The sequence below is a fragment of the Emydura macquarii genome, unplaced genomic scaffold (genome assembly GCF_026122565.2).
Source record: "Emydura macquarii macquarii isolate MOO-44397 ecotype Brisbane River unplaced genomic scaffold, CSIRO-AGI_Emac_v2 contig_1451, whole genome shotgun sequence".
NCBI classification, from domain to species: Eukaryota; Metazoa; Chordata; order Testudines; family Chelidae; genus Emydura; species Emydura macquarii.
This window is the reverse complement of record NW_027131588.1, coordinates 1773479-1786579: the sequence shown is the minus strand read 5'-3', so window position 1 is coordinate 1786579 and position 13101 is coordinate 1773479. Positions and strand designations below refer to the sequence as shown.

At 40.2% G+C, this 13101-nt stretch overlaps 1 protein-coding gene across 2 annotated transcripts in view; it reads left to right on the top strand.

Annotated features, from left to right (window-relative positions):
• PTPRD (protein tyrosine phosphatase receptor type D) overlaps positions 1-13101 on the top strand; it is a 1886025-nt gene that overhangs the window by 1380320 nt on the left and 492604 nt on the right. Inside the window, exon 1 of one of the 2 annotated variants that reach the window (XM_067553086.1) lies at positions 9897-9996. The exons of the other annotated variant lie outside the window; for it this stretch is intronic. The gene's annotated coding sequence lies outside the window, so the exon portion shown is untranslated. Of the gene's footprint in view, positions 1-9896; positions 9997-13101 lie in introns of those variants that run through there. 2 annotated transcript variants of the gene reach the window in all.

Here is a 13101-nt window from a genome sequence, read left to right as displayed (position 1 = left end):
ATTAAAAGATATAAAATTAATATGTCACACATTAAATGGATTAAAAGCTGGTTAACAGACAAGGTGTGATTCTAGTAGGGTCCCAGAGGGATTGGTTCTTGACCCTATACTATTTAACATTTTTATTAATGACCTGGAAGAAAACATAAAATCATCACTGATAAAGATTGAAGATGACACAAAAATTGGGGAGTGGTAAATAAAGAAGAGGACAGGTCATGGATACGGAACAGTCTGGATCATTTGGTAATCTGGGCACAAGCAAACAATATGCATTTTAATATGGCTAAATGTAAATATATACATCTACTAACAAAGAACATAATGACAGAATGGAAGACTCTGTCCTTGTAAGCAGTGACTTTGTAAGAGATTCAGGGGTTGTGGTGGATATCAGCTGAATATGAGCTCCCAGAGGAATGCTGTGGCCAAAGGGGCTAATTCAATACTTGGATGCATAATCAGGGAAATCTCAAGCAGGAATAGAGAGGTTATTTTACCTCTATTTGGCACTGGTGTGACTGCTGCTGGAATACTGTGTCCACTTCTCATGTGCACAATTCAAGAAGGATCTTGATAAATTGGAGAGGGTACAGAGAATAGCTGTGAGAATGATAAAGTATTAGAAAACATGCCTTATAGTGATAGACTCAAGAAGCTCAGTCTATTTAGTTTAACAAAGAGAAGGTTAAAGGGTGACTTGATTACAGTCTGTAAGTACCTACATGGGGAACAAATGTTTAATAATGGGCTCTTCAATCTAGCAGAGAAAGGTATAACAAGATCCAATGGCTGGAAGTAGAAGCTAGACAAATTCAAATTGGAAATAAGGTGTAAATTTTTAACAGTGAGTAATTAACTATTGGAACAATTTACCAAGGGTCGTGGTGGATTTTTCATCAATGACAATTTTTAAATCAAGATATGCTCAAGGAATTATTTTGGGTAAATTCTCTGGCCTGTGTTATATAAGAGGTCAGAGTAGCTGATCACAACGGTCTCTTCTGAGCTTGGAATCAATGAATCTATGAGTTGTGGTGAAGAGGATAATTGTGTGACACTGCAGGGGAATCTCTTTGCACACCTCACACCCACACTTTTGGGATAAAATTACTTCACTTATCAGGACCTTTGTGCACAGTGGGAGATGCCTTTGATATCACCATGAAGAGGAAGTCAACCAAGCAAATACCACTAAGTTTTCAGGCGCAAGCTCTGAGGTGTTTGATTTCCATCAGCTCAAAAGTATCCTATAGCTTTAGCATGTACAAAAACTTCATATGGAATTAATTTGAACTGTAGCTCTGTCCTAAAAAGGCATCTGCTCTGGTTTACAATGAATGTTTTTGTGTTAACAGAATTCTGAGAAGTCGTTTCCCTTGTTGAAAAATAAATCCTCCAATTGAAAAACTATGACTAATACATGATTTCCCTCACAGAACTAGTTTAATATAGAGAGTACTTTTTCAACATTGGAATGTAAAAGATTTGGCACCAAAGTTCTGCTAATAATTTGGATTCAATGAAACAGATGTAGTCTTTTCATTCCTTTTTTCTTGAATACATTTTTGGCTAATATATTGATTATTCTTATGGTCCTGATTTCTGTTTTAATTGAATTGCTGGGAATGAAAATGATTAGCGAAAGTCATGTGGTGAGCAGATTTATTTTGTTAATGTGGTTTTATTTAATACCTCTTGTTCTATCCAAAATGCATAGACATTCTTAAAAGGACATGATAGTGCATAGTTTACAAACCACACACAGTAACAAAGTGAATGTATAATGGGACTAGAATGGACAGTAAATCCATGAATAACATGGGTGTTAAAGAAGGAAAAATGGATTGAAATGATAGGAAAATTCAGAAGAACAGTGCAGTAACACATACAGTTAATCATGTTTAGCCTGTGTTGAAATTAAATGGACTGTGGTATGAAGGAGGTCAGTCTAGATGATTGTGTAGAAAGGTTTCTTCTGCTCTCAAAAATCTGTTTTTTCATGGCCACTTTATATCCATTTGTGCTTGTGCTAATATTGTCCTTTAGCTTATATAGCTCTTTCTCCTCCCTGGTATTTGCCCCTTTAATATATTTAAGAGAACAATCATCTTCCCTCTCAGCCTTCCTTGCTAGACTAAACAAGCCAAGTTCTTTCACTTTCCTCTCATAAAATAGGCTGTTCAATCCCAAGATCATTCTAGTAGCTCTCCTCTGCACCTATATCAGTTTAAATTAATCTTTCTGGAACATGAGTGATCAGAATTGTACACAGTATTCCAGATGGTCTTACATTAATGACATTAATACTTCTCTATCCATATTGAAATGCCTTCCCTAATCCATCCTAGGATCATATTTGCTTTTTTCCACAGTTGCATCACATTGGTGGCTCATAGTCATTCTGTGATTGACCAACACACCCAGGTCTCTCTCCTCCTCTGCCATTTCCAACTAATGAGCCCCCATCTTGTAGAAGAATTTCTTAGTATTAGACTAAGTGCATGACCTGGAACTTTGTACTATTGAATTTCAGCCTATTTCTGTCACTCCAGACTTCAAGGTCATTCTTTCTGTATACTATTCCAATCCTTCCCTGTATTAACGACGCCTCCCAACTTTGTATCATCAGCAAATTTAATTAGCATGATCCTACTTTTTGTGCCAAGGTCATTAATAAAAATATTGAATAAGATTGACCCCAAGACTAAGATTAAAGTGAAAGGTGCTGGATTAATAGCATTATAAACCAAAGCCATCAGTTGTTCATTTTCTCTGGATTGGCCCACCAATTTGTTTGTCATGCTCTGGAGGGACCACCTCCAGGAATCTGAGAGTAATTCCCTTGGCCCTTTAATGAGACTGCCAATATGAGTGACAATTGTGATGGCCATTTTTGTAGTAGGGACACTTGTCCACTGGGAATTGGATTTTGATCCCTAACTCATCTTACACCAAGATAACAACAATTTCCAATAAACCATTTTTCAAAACAGTGACATATAGGAGCGGGAGGGGATGAAAGACTCCATATCCCATTGTAAATCTCAAGTTCTTTGTGTAAGCCAACAAAACCACGTGCCCTTGAAGAAATACCTTTAAGATATTGCAAACAAGGCATTATTGACTTAAAAACTGATCTATGTCCCTTAGGGATTAGGGAGAAATTTCTTCCTATATCCCTTCCTTTGCTTCCTTCCATTACACCCTCACGGGTTCCATATCAGCACACCTCATGGGCAGTGATAGGTAGATATTGCTCCTTCTGTTTTGATTCTGTGTCTATTAATTTATTAGCAAGAGGAGAGGATCAGTTGAAAGGAATGGAGAAGTATCCCATCTCCCAAGGGACCATGCAGGCTGCTTCTACAACACTTCCAGGCTCAAGAAAGAAAGGATCAAGATACAGAAATAATCCCAGATTCTCTCTGTGGCAGCACATTGTTGACACAATGCCTTCAGCTGTTCTGGATGTGCCTAATAAATGGATTTTTATGTCCATTTTATGCACTGGTTTGTTATACTATGAAAAGGGAAAAAAGGCTACTTTCTAATGATAGGTAATAATCTACAAAACTGCAAATGAGGCTTTATTCTGTGTGTAACCTCTCCATGCATATGTCTTTTATCGAGGACTTTTACTGAGAGGAGAGGCTTCAGCAGTCAGCCTGAAAGGTTACACTGGGAGGAACTGAAGAAAGGACAATCTAGGTAAAAACATCTCTTTAGGACCTGAACAAACTATCCCACTTTCCCACCTTTTTTTACATACACAGTGAATCTAAATTGGAAAATAACTGCCCAACTAGAGACAAACTTTTATCACTCAGAAGGTCAAGAATCAAAGCTAAAGTTAACACTGTATCTTACCTTATACTTGCTGTGTAACTTATTTCCTGCTTTAAATTTAGTTTCCTAGATTTCATTTCATTTTTCTTTTTTTCCCATTATATCACCTTTTGAGAGGGGAAGAAGCTGTAAAGTTCAGATGAGGTGCTGTATTTGAACTTTTCCTAAATTTAGATATATTCACATCCTGGGTTTTGGTTCAGCTCATTGCAATGACAAAGACCAGTTGAATTTTAGATCCAAATGGTGATCTGAATTTCCCCAAAATTTGTCAGGGAGAATGTTCATGTAAAGGTCCCCTGGTGTGGGCAGGGCCGGTAGCCCTCCCTCTCCGTCAATCTCCAAGGGAAGTCGCACCTCCCGGCGCCTGCGTCCTGTGGGGAGTTCTATCAAAAAGGGGGGGAATTTCTAGCTGTCAGTATGGTGAGCCACCAGTTCAGAGCCCTGGTCCTTGGCTGCCTGTCCCACCCTGCCTGAGAACAGCTTCTGGCCCTCAGCAGGCGATCACCCCTAGGTCGGGGGACGGAGGCCTACCTGATTCCACTGCATCCCAGCCCAGGGCCCTGGCAGTGACAGGTTGTCCCACATTGGGACAGCGGGGCTCCAGCTGAAACATGCTCGGTTACAGGCCATACTTGGTTACAGGCCATAATGCAGCCAGCTGGCTCCCCTGGGCTCCTTTCTTCCCCCCTTCCCCAGAGTACCTTGTCCCCCGAGTTGCTCCCCGTTTCCTCAGGATACTCTGCCCAGAATCCTTCGGCCTTGGAGGGCAGCTTCTCTAGGTCACAGGGGTCTCCTCTGGCTCGCCGGGCTCAGGTAGCTCTGGCAGTTCCAGCAGCCCCTCCTCAGAGTAACGGTCTGGTCTGGTCCAGGCCCCGGCCCCGGCCGGCCCTTGCCCCGGCGTCCTTCTCCCTCAGACGCCTTTTTCTCACTGAGCTGGAAGGCTGGCCTTTTATACTTCCTGTCCTGCCTTTCTGTTTCTGGTCAGGTGGGGGTGGATTTCTGGGTTCCGCTCCCCAGAGGGGATTTGGCTGTCCTTTATCATCAGTCTCCGAGGGAGGCGACATCTCTCGGCTACAGTTCAGAATTGGGGTTCTGATCTGGCTCAATTTCTGGTTAATTTGCACAAACCTATCTCTGACTATACACATTTATTCCTTCTCCCATTTACTGTTCCTCTAGTCTTAGTTTCTCTGTTATCCTCTTCATTTGGATCTTTGCAGTGGAGAATGGCTTTCTCTTGTACTGCCCCACTTGACTGGAATTCTCTCTTCCCCTATTATCTCTTCTCACAAAATACCGAATCTTGGAGTAACTATCCCATCTTTAAACTCACCTTAAAACCTTCCATCTCTCTTTAGTTCACAATATGATTAGGTTTTTTGTAAAGTGTTTTATGAGACTTTCTATAATGAAGCTATATAAAAATAAATTATCTTGTCTAGTTCCATAAGAATTAGATGTCTGAACTCATATACAGGACACTGAAGTCCTATTAATGTCTTATTCCTATGTTTAAGTGTCTACACTCACCCATTTCTTTTTCTGTTTACTTAGTTTTAAAGTATGTTATTTCAGTTCTTGATTTTCAGAGCTAGAATGGGACAGTGGTATGAGACTGAATTCTTGGGGGGGGGGTGGCTGTCTTTGTTCTCTGCATGGAAGTTCCTTGCACAATGGGACCATAGTCCTTTCTTGGGGTTCCTAGGTACTAACATACTACAGGTGGTAGATAATAATAATAGTTAATAAATATGTTGGTATGCCATGCTTCTTATTTTGATTACTGGGGAAAAAAGGAATCTAGTTGGTAGTAAAAATGTGGATATGCCCCTATTTCTTTTTTGGGGGCATATCTTCACTTTACTTGATCTCAGAAATGATCTCAGAAATGATCTGCCCATATTCTCTTCTGTTGTTTCTCTGTCTGTCATTCAAATATGGGGGTGCAATCTCTCCTCCAAGCACAGGATTTACATTCCGACCTCAAGAGGTAAAATAATCCTTTGTATGTAGTAGAATCTTTTCTGAATTTAAAGCCAACTCACCATTGACCTGCTGCAAAAAATATAACCCCTCCAAATGTATTCTTTTAAAATTCTTCAGCAGAGTTTTCATTACTTCTGACATTCTCCAGTAGTAGAAGACAAAGCTATCTTCTGTTGTCCAAAAATTTTATTTACAGCTTTCATTACATATACACTTGTTTATTTCCAGTTTGTGGAACACATTCTAGTACAGTCTAAAAAAATTGATCTTGCTTCATCAGCCTCAAGTACCTGTAGATTTTCATGTATCGTGTGATTAATTATTAGTTTCCTGTAGACTTTTTACTCATTTCAATTTTTTAAATTTCTTTCACACAAAGAGCTAAAATAAAAATAGTGAACCAGGCAGCAACTCAGAAATGCTTCCCCTAATCATTTGGTAACCCAATGCCTAATGTATATATTAATGGAGCTTTGTGACAAATCACCTGTTAGATTTCATCTGACAGCTTGTCGTATAGTAATTATAAATAATTGTAATATACAGTTATCATAATGCCTGCAACAAAAAACGGGAGAGGTAACTACAGAGTATCCTTTGTGCCCTCCCCTTTGCTCTGCTCCTAAAGTGACCCAGTGATCCTCTTTGGTTGAGATGGTTCCAACTGCTAATGGAACATCCTACTGTACTGAAGAGTTTAGTGGGGATGCCCATTTGTCACAGTTGCATGCCACAGTCTCAGGCACAAGAGCCAACGGGAAAATAACGTTGTATAGTATTAATCTCTAATATAAATACAGTGCTATTTAATGTTTGAACTGCGTGAGAGTTCAACATGAAAACATTAAGGACCCATCCTGCATGTCCTACTCAGGCAAAACTGTAGCAGAAGTCAGTGGGAGTTTTGTCCTGAGTAGAAAATACAGAATCAGGCCCTCAATGGTGGAAGCCAAGAGGAAACCTATCTGTCCCCCCACTTATATAAGGTGTCTTTGAAGGCAATGGAACTAATTGTGTGAGTTAGGTGAGCAGGATTTAAACCCTTATTTTTTTTCAATGGAAGTGTGTGTTTATATATGTGTATAGATATTTTAATGATATAAACAGAAGCAAGAGATACTCCCCACACTAAAAAGTTTAACAACGGATTAATATCCACAGTACTTAGCTTAATTCAGTATCTTTGTACCTGATACTACTGCACTTTCAGTTTGTTCCGTATTTTTATAGGAAACATTTCTAACAATATATTTTTTAAATGTTCTTAGAATTCGGTATTGTGCTAGCATTACAGTTATGTACAGTATTATTGCAATCTTGGCAATGAACTGCACAAACCAACACTAGTAGAGCATTGTACATGAACTTGTTAATATATTTTTTTAAAAGAATATTATTCTCACATTGTGTTCACTTGTGACATTTTGAGTTATGCTTCCTAAAATCTCTAACTTTTGGGGGGCAATAATATATCAGTGGTAAAGAACCAATAGGTTTAACATTACAGCAGAAATAGATGTGTGTGTATTTCTGCTATCGTTATTGAAGAATTTAAGCTGTGATGATAACACAGCAAGGGCTGATTTGCCTTTGGGCAACAGTGGACACAGAATTTTCTATGGTGTTTCATTGCATTCACATCAGCTTTATTGCACAAATCAGAAATCTAATAAATGAAATTCACTAGGTAGGCCTGGCTTTAGTGGCTTATATAGAAGGAAGCAGATTTATTTCTTATTCATACCACAATGCTGACAAGAAGAACACAGGGAGGAGCCATACCAAGCTGGTTATAATAACCCCAAATTGTGTGGAAAAAGTTAAATGTAGTCTCAAAATTCAGATCCAAATTGTGGTGGTGATGTATGAATGCATAAGGGGCATGAGATTACTGACCAACTCTTCTGTATCATTCCAAGACCACAGCATGAAGAGTACTGAGACAAATGGGTGTCCTGCTGAAAACTGTCAGGACACTGGATCACTATATTAACACCTGGAATACCTATTTAACTTTGTTATTTCAAAGCAAGCATAGTGTCTTCAGATCCAAGGAGACTGGGTTTTGATGGGGTTTTAATTTTTGTTTACATTTCCTAGTCATATTTATTCTAAAGGAGATATAATGTAAATGTTGCCACCTAATTTAATCATATATATATATACACACACACAATCTCCATTCAACTTTTGATTTTTTTTTTGTTTAGTTTTCAACAAAAATAGTCTCCATTTCATTTAACAGGATGAAATAGTAAGGCATGACCCATGCCATATATTGACCCCTTGTCATACTCATAGTGCAGTTATTAAAGCCATTTGGCATTTTGGAAGAGGCAATGCTCCTTTAAGTATAAAACTAATCTTGGGATCCTTTTGCGTAGTCCAAATGGATGTATGTCAAAAAGAGGAAAGAAGTTCATAGGAGTTGGGGAGGACCAAAGTATATCTTCCTTCTGTCAGGAGTGACCTTAAAGCAGGCAGCACTACATTTTCAAAGTAAAATCAAATGCTATAAAAGAAAATTAAATATAATAACACAATCTCAATATAATAACTCAATGGGAGAACTCATGAGCATAAATGTTTGCCTATGTGAGATAATTACATGGCTTTCATCACCATAGTATGTGAATACCTCACAGTCTTTAATGCATTTATCCTCACAACGTCCCTGCAAGGTAAGGAAGAACTTCCTCTCCAAATGACTGGGGTCTCGAGGAAGAAAAAAAAACAGGTACTTTGAGCCAAATTTTACGATGATTTACATTCAACTCTACTGATTGCTCTGTAGTTGCATGGGCTGTACATGAATATGGAATTTGGCCCTGTGTCTTTACAAAGAAAATAAAGTGCCATGTAAACCTATGGAAGTATATGCAAATGTTTGATAATTATGATGATACACCCTTAGGGACAAATTCTGCCTGAGTTACAGTACTTGCAACTCCATTGATTTCATTTGGATTGTACAGGCTGTAAATAGGGACAAAAGTTATTCCTTTAATGTCCACTGTATTTAGAGAGTTATTGGGTAAGGGACATTTATCACATATACACAGGGATGCAGTCTGTGTATGAGTCTAGAGCATGTGAGGGAAGGAGACAGAGAGGGGCATATCTGAAAATGCCCATAATCTCAGAGTTCCGTGTTTCAGTGTGTGCATCCCTTGGACACGCACCTCTCCCCTCCCACACACACACACTTTGCACAGTACTGGAAACGAGTGTGTGTGTGTGTGCGTGCAAGAGAAGGTCTTTTCTTGGCTGGTACAGCAGAGCTGGATCCCTGAGAGTGACGTCACCGCTCCCCCCTCCTCCTCCTCCTCCCTGCCTCCCCCACCCCCGCGTGTCTCTCTTGTTTCCTACATGTCCTCAGTCAGTCAGTGGTCCAGGGATCCACTGCTGGCTCAGTGGTTCTCCGTCTCTGAATACTTACCCGCCCGCACAGCTCTGCAACAAGCTTTCCCCACCACTTGCGGCCATACAGATCCTGTGATCCACGCAGCATAAGAGGATTTGAAAATAAAAACATCCAAACAAAGCGGGAGGGAGGCACCGCCACCACTTTACTCCTCCACACGCGCAGACACCCTCGCCCCCTTTCTCCCAGGGAGCCGAGCCGAGCCGAGCAGGGGCACTCTTGGTGCCAGTGGCTGTTCCCCCTCCCTTTTGCCTGCCGTTTGTTTGCACTGCACTTTGTTTGGAGGCGGGTGGACGACCCAGCTATTTGTAGCCACAGACTCGGCTAAAAGAGGCGGAAAAAAAAGGCGAAGCGGGGGGAAGGAAGGAGAGGAGGAAGAGGAGGTGGAGGAAGCGGAGCAGAAGCTTGGGACCAGCGCGGAGCAGCGGCAGCCGCAGCAGGCAGAAGCGAGAGGAGAAGCAGGAGGAGCCCGGGAGCTGGGCGGGGAGCGAGCTGCCCTGGATGCTGGATCTTCGGACTCCCTCCCGCGGACTCTCCCCCACTTCGCGGCCTTGGACTGTGAGAGCCGAGCACCAGCGCGAGGCAGCAGCGACCCGCAGGCTGCGCTTGCAGCTGCTGCTTGGCTTGGATTAAATTGGCCGCCCCGGAGCCAAGCAGGAGCAGCGAGAGGAGGTGGCGGCTGGCGGGCAGGCGGCGGCGGCTGCTGCTCAGACTGGGGGAGCCAGCATGACCAGGTAATTCCACGCCGCTGTCCCATCGCTCCCCCTCCGCTGCTCCATCTGTGTGCGGGCTCTTTCTCTGTGTGTGTGTGGGGGGGGAGCACTGCACACATGTGCATCACACACAACACTGCCCCCTCTCCCCCGGCTTTAAACCGGCTGCCCCTAGCCCGACCACTATCCTCTTTCTTCTCCTGGGTTTTAATCGCGAACCAAGGCTGATAAAGGGAATGAAGATAGTTGTTGTGCTGTGTGTAAGGGGGGGAGGAGGAGAATTGACTGGTGACCATAGTAGACATTTCCACCGAATTCCTACTGTAAGTGTGTGTGTGTGTGTGTGTGTTAGGTGGGAGATATTCATGTATTGTAAAGAAGAGCTGTTTATGTTGAGAGGTGAATTATTATTAATGACAGAATTTTGTTTTATTTGAACTAGTGGGGAGAAGGGGAACTAGAAGCAATCAAAGGAAAAGTGGCTGCCATTCAAGGTGTGGGAGGAATTGTTTGGAGACCTTTACACACTGGAATTAGATCAGTTCTCTCTTTTCTTCTATGTCAATTACACATGATCCTGTATGGTGATACTTAGGTTGTTTTTAAAGGTGTTTTTTTTTAACTGTTGTAAAGAAACCTAGCTAGTACGAACATTCAGCTTTGTGTAGGGTTATAAAGGAACTCTCACATTTGTCCAGAAAACTTGTTTTACCAGCTCCTTCTTAAAATTCATATTTTGTTGTAAGCAGGCTCTTTTCCCTTTTTTAATGTAGCCTGACTTGACTTATAAAATACAAGATCCGTTTTCTTTAATTCAGTTCCAAGTGCTACATTTTTTTTGGGGGGGGAGATATTTTTTCCTTAAAACTGTCACCCCCTTCCACGCCATCATCACTCTTTCTTTTCCAGACACCTCACAATAAGCAAATTTCTCTTTCTCCTTGTTATTTGAGGCTGTTGTGTGATGAGAATATATTTCCCTGCCTGGCCTTTGTATACTGTACCATCATATAGAAGGTGTGTATTTCTTCTTACCTTTTCCCCATACATATTCACAATTTAAAATTGAAGCTTTTACATATATAATGAGGACCATTTTGTTCACCTAACCACAGAGCAGCAAAGGTTTTATATTTTTGTGTTCTTTCACTATCCGCTGGAGACTGTACGACATTTCATATGAGACCTTGGATACTGATTTGCTTTGGAATTTGCAAGCTACAGGGGTGAAGATGTTTATTTTTATGTTTTTATTCTCTCAAGTATTTAAACTTAGTCCAACTTTCTATGTGAATTCTATCTTGTGACCCAATTGCCTTCTCCCCACCTTCTGTACAAACACAGACAACTTCTGTAATATCAAGGCTTTTACTTTGAATCTTGATGCAGAGATGAAGAGACACAGCTCTAAGATATTTTGTGTTTCTTTGGTGTCTGATAAAAGGTTTAGAATATTTACTGCTTTCTATTCTTTACATAAGTGTGGTTTAGAATATATTGTATTACATAATTTTTAGTAGTTTGGGAAAGAGCAAAGCTTTATTGTTCATTGTTATTGAGCAGAGCAACAGTGAACAAAATAAAATTCTCCCCTTCCCCCCAAAATAATTATATGTACTTGCATCTAACTGTAGCTAGCAATTTTGTGACAATTTCCCTAAATTCGCTCTCATGAGATCAGCTATTATTGTATTTTTTGAAGTGTGAAATTGACAAACTGGTCAGTTTCATAAATTCAGCTGTCAAATTTTGTCCAGTTAAAACAGCTAAAAGCTGTAATGTGTTGGCATGGGATTTTCAAAGAACTAGGTGGTGTGACTTTTACACAGAAATGGAGAGGGATTTAATTTGAGACTTTTTACAGGAGTAGCTTTCCAATTTTAGTTGTCACTTGCGGTGGTACGGTGGAATATATTTAGGTTTCTCTCAACGCTGAAATGATGTATAGCTTTTGTATATCCACTTTAAGTACTGAGAGCTTTGGCTAAGTAGTAGACTTCTACTCTAAGAAGGCACTAAGAAATTCATTGTGGTTTATGTGTGCTATGCCAAGCTGTCAGAAATAGTGTTTGAAAAGGAAAACTGCATCTCTGAGCATCTAGATTTCAGGGTCTGTGTTTTAAAATCTGCTTTTAGTATTAGCCATCATATTACTTTTTAATGAATAATAAAAAGTGGTATAAATTAAACATTCTGTTGTGGCTGTTATATAACTCAGTTATTAGTTGTGGCAGTGCACTGAATGGGAAATGGTAAATACATTCAGTATTTAATTTTCTGAGAGGCTTGTGAAAACAGCTCTGGAGTTGTATTTAAAAATGAATTATTTAGTATTTTAAAGTTAATCAGCTTTCATTTTTAAGGTCACTCTTCATTTCTAAGCCGGAATAATACACAGAGACTAAAACTACACAAGCTAAAGTGTAGGGATCCCCCCTTCATCTGGTGCTGTGTGTGCTAAACCACTAGGGGCCTGTATAAACTGCTCTTATACAGCAAATGCCAGTGCATAGCATATGCACCAGAATGACATTTTTAACACAGATAGCCAGCATCAAAACAACACTTTCCTATGATTCATTGCCAATAAATTAGACTAATGTTATTTGGGAGATAAATGAAATTTGTATGTTGTCCTCCTTCTCTCCACCCTCTCCCCAAATAATTATATCCAGAACTGTTGACTCTCGTCTCTGTGGTTGAGGAAGGACGATATCTGAGGGGTGATAGGCTACACATCTTTTTCTCGGTTTAAACTGTGTGTTTCCTTCTTAGACTAATAATGGCACTGTTCACATAATGCAAATGTAGGGTTAAAAGATAAACTAAACAGGATTACTTTAAGGAAGGAATGGACATAGATTGATGATGTATTTAAACTTGCTTTGTAAGTGCTGTGTAAGTTCGCAAGCGGGGAGATTCCAAGGCTGTGGCAGGAGTATAGTCAGCACTTATGGGATCTGGACTGAAGATGTTCTATACGTTTTTGAGTGTCAGTTTCACAAATTTAAAATCGACCAACCATGGAATTCTTGATAGACATTAGGGAATAAGGTCAAGTATACTTACACTGTTCCTTTGTTGATTTTCGGTTTTTCAAACTGGCAAGGCAGACCATTTGTAAAA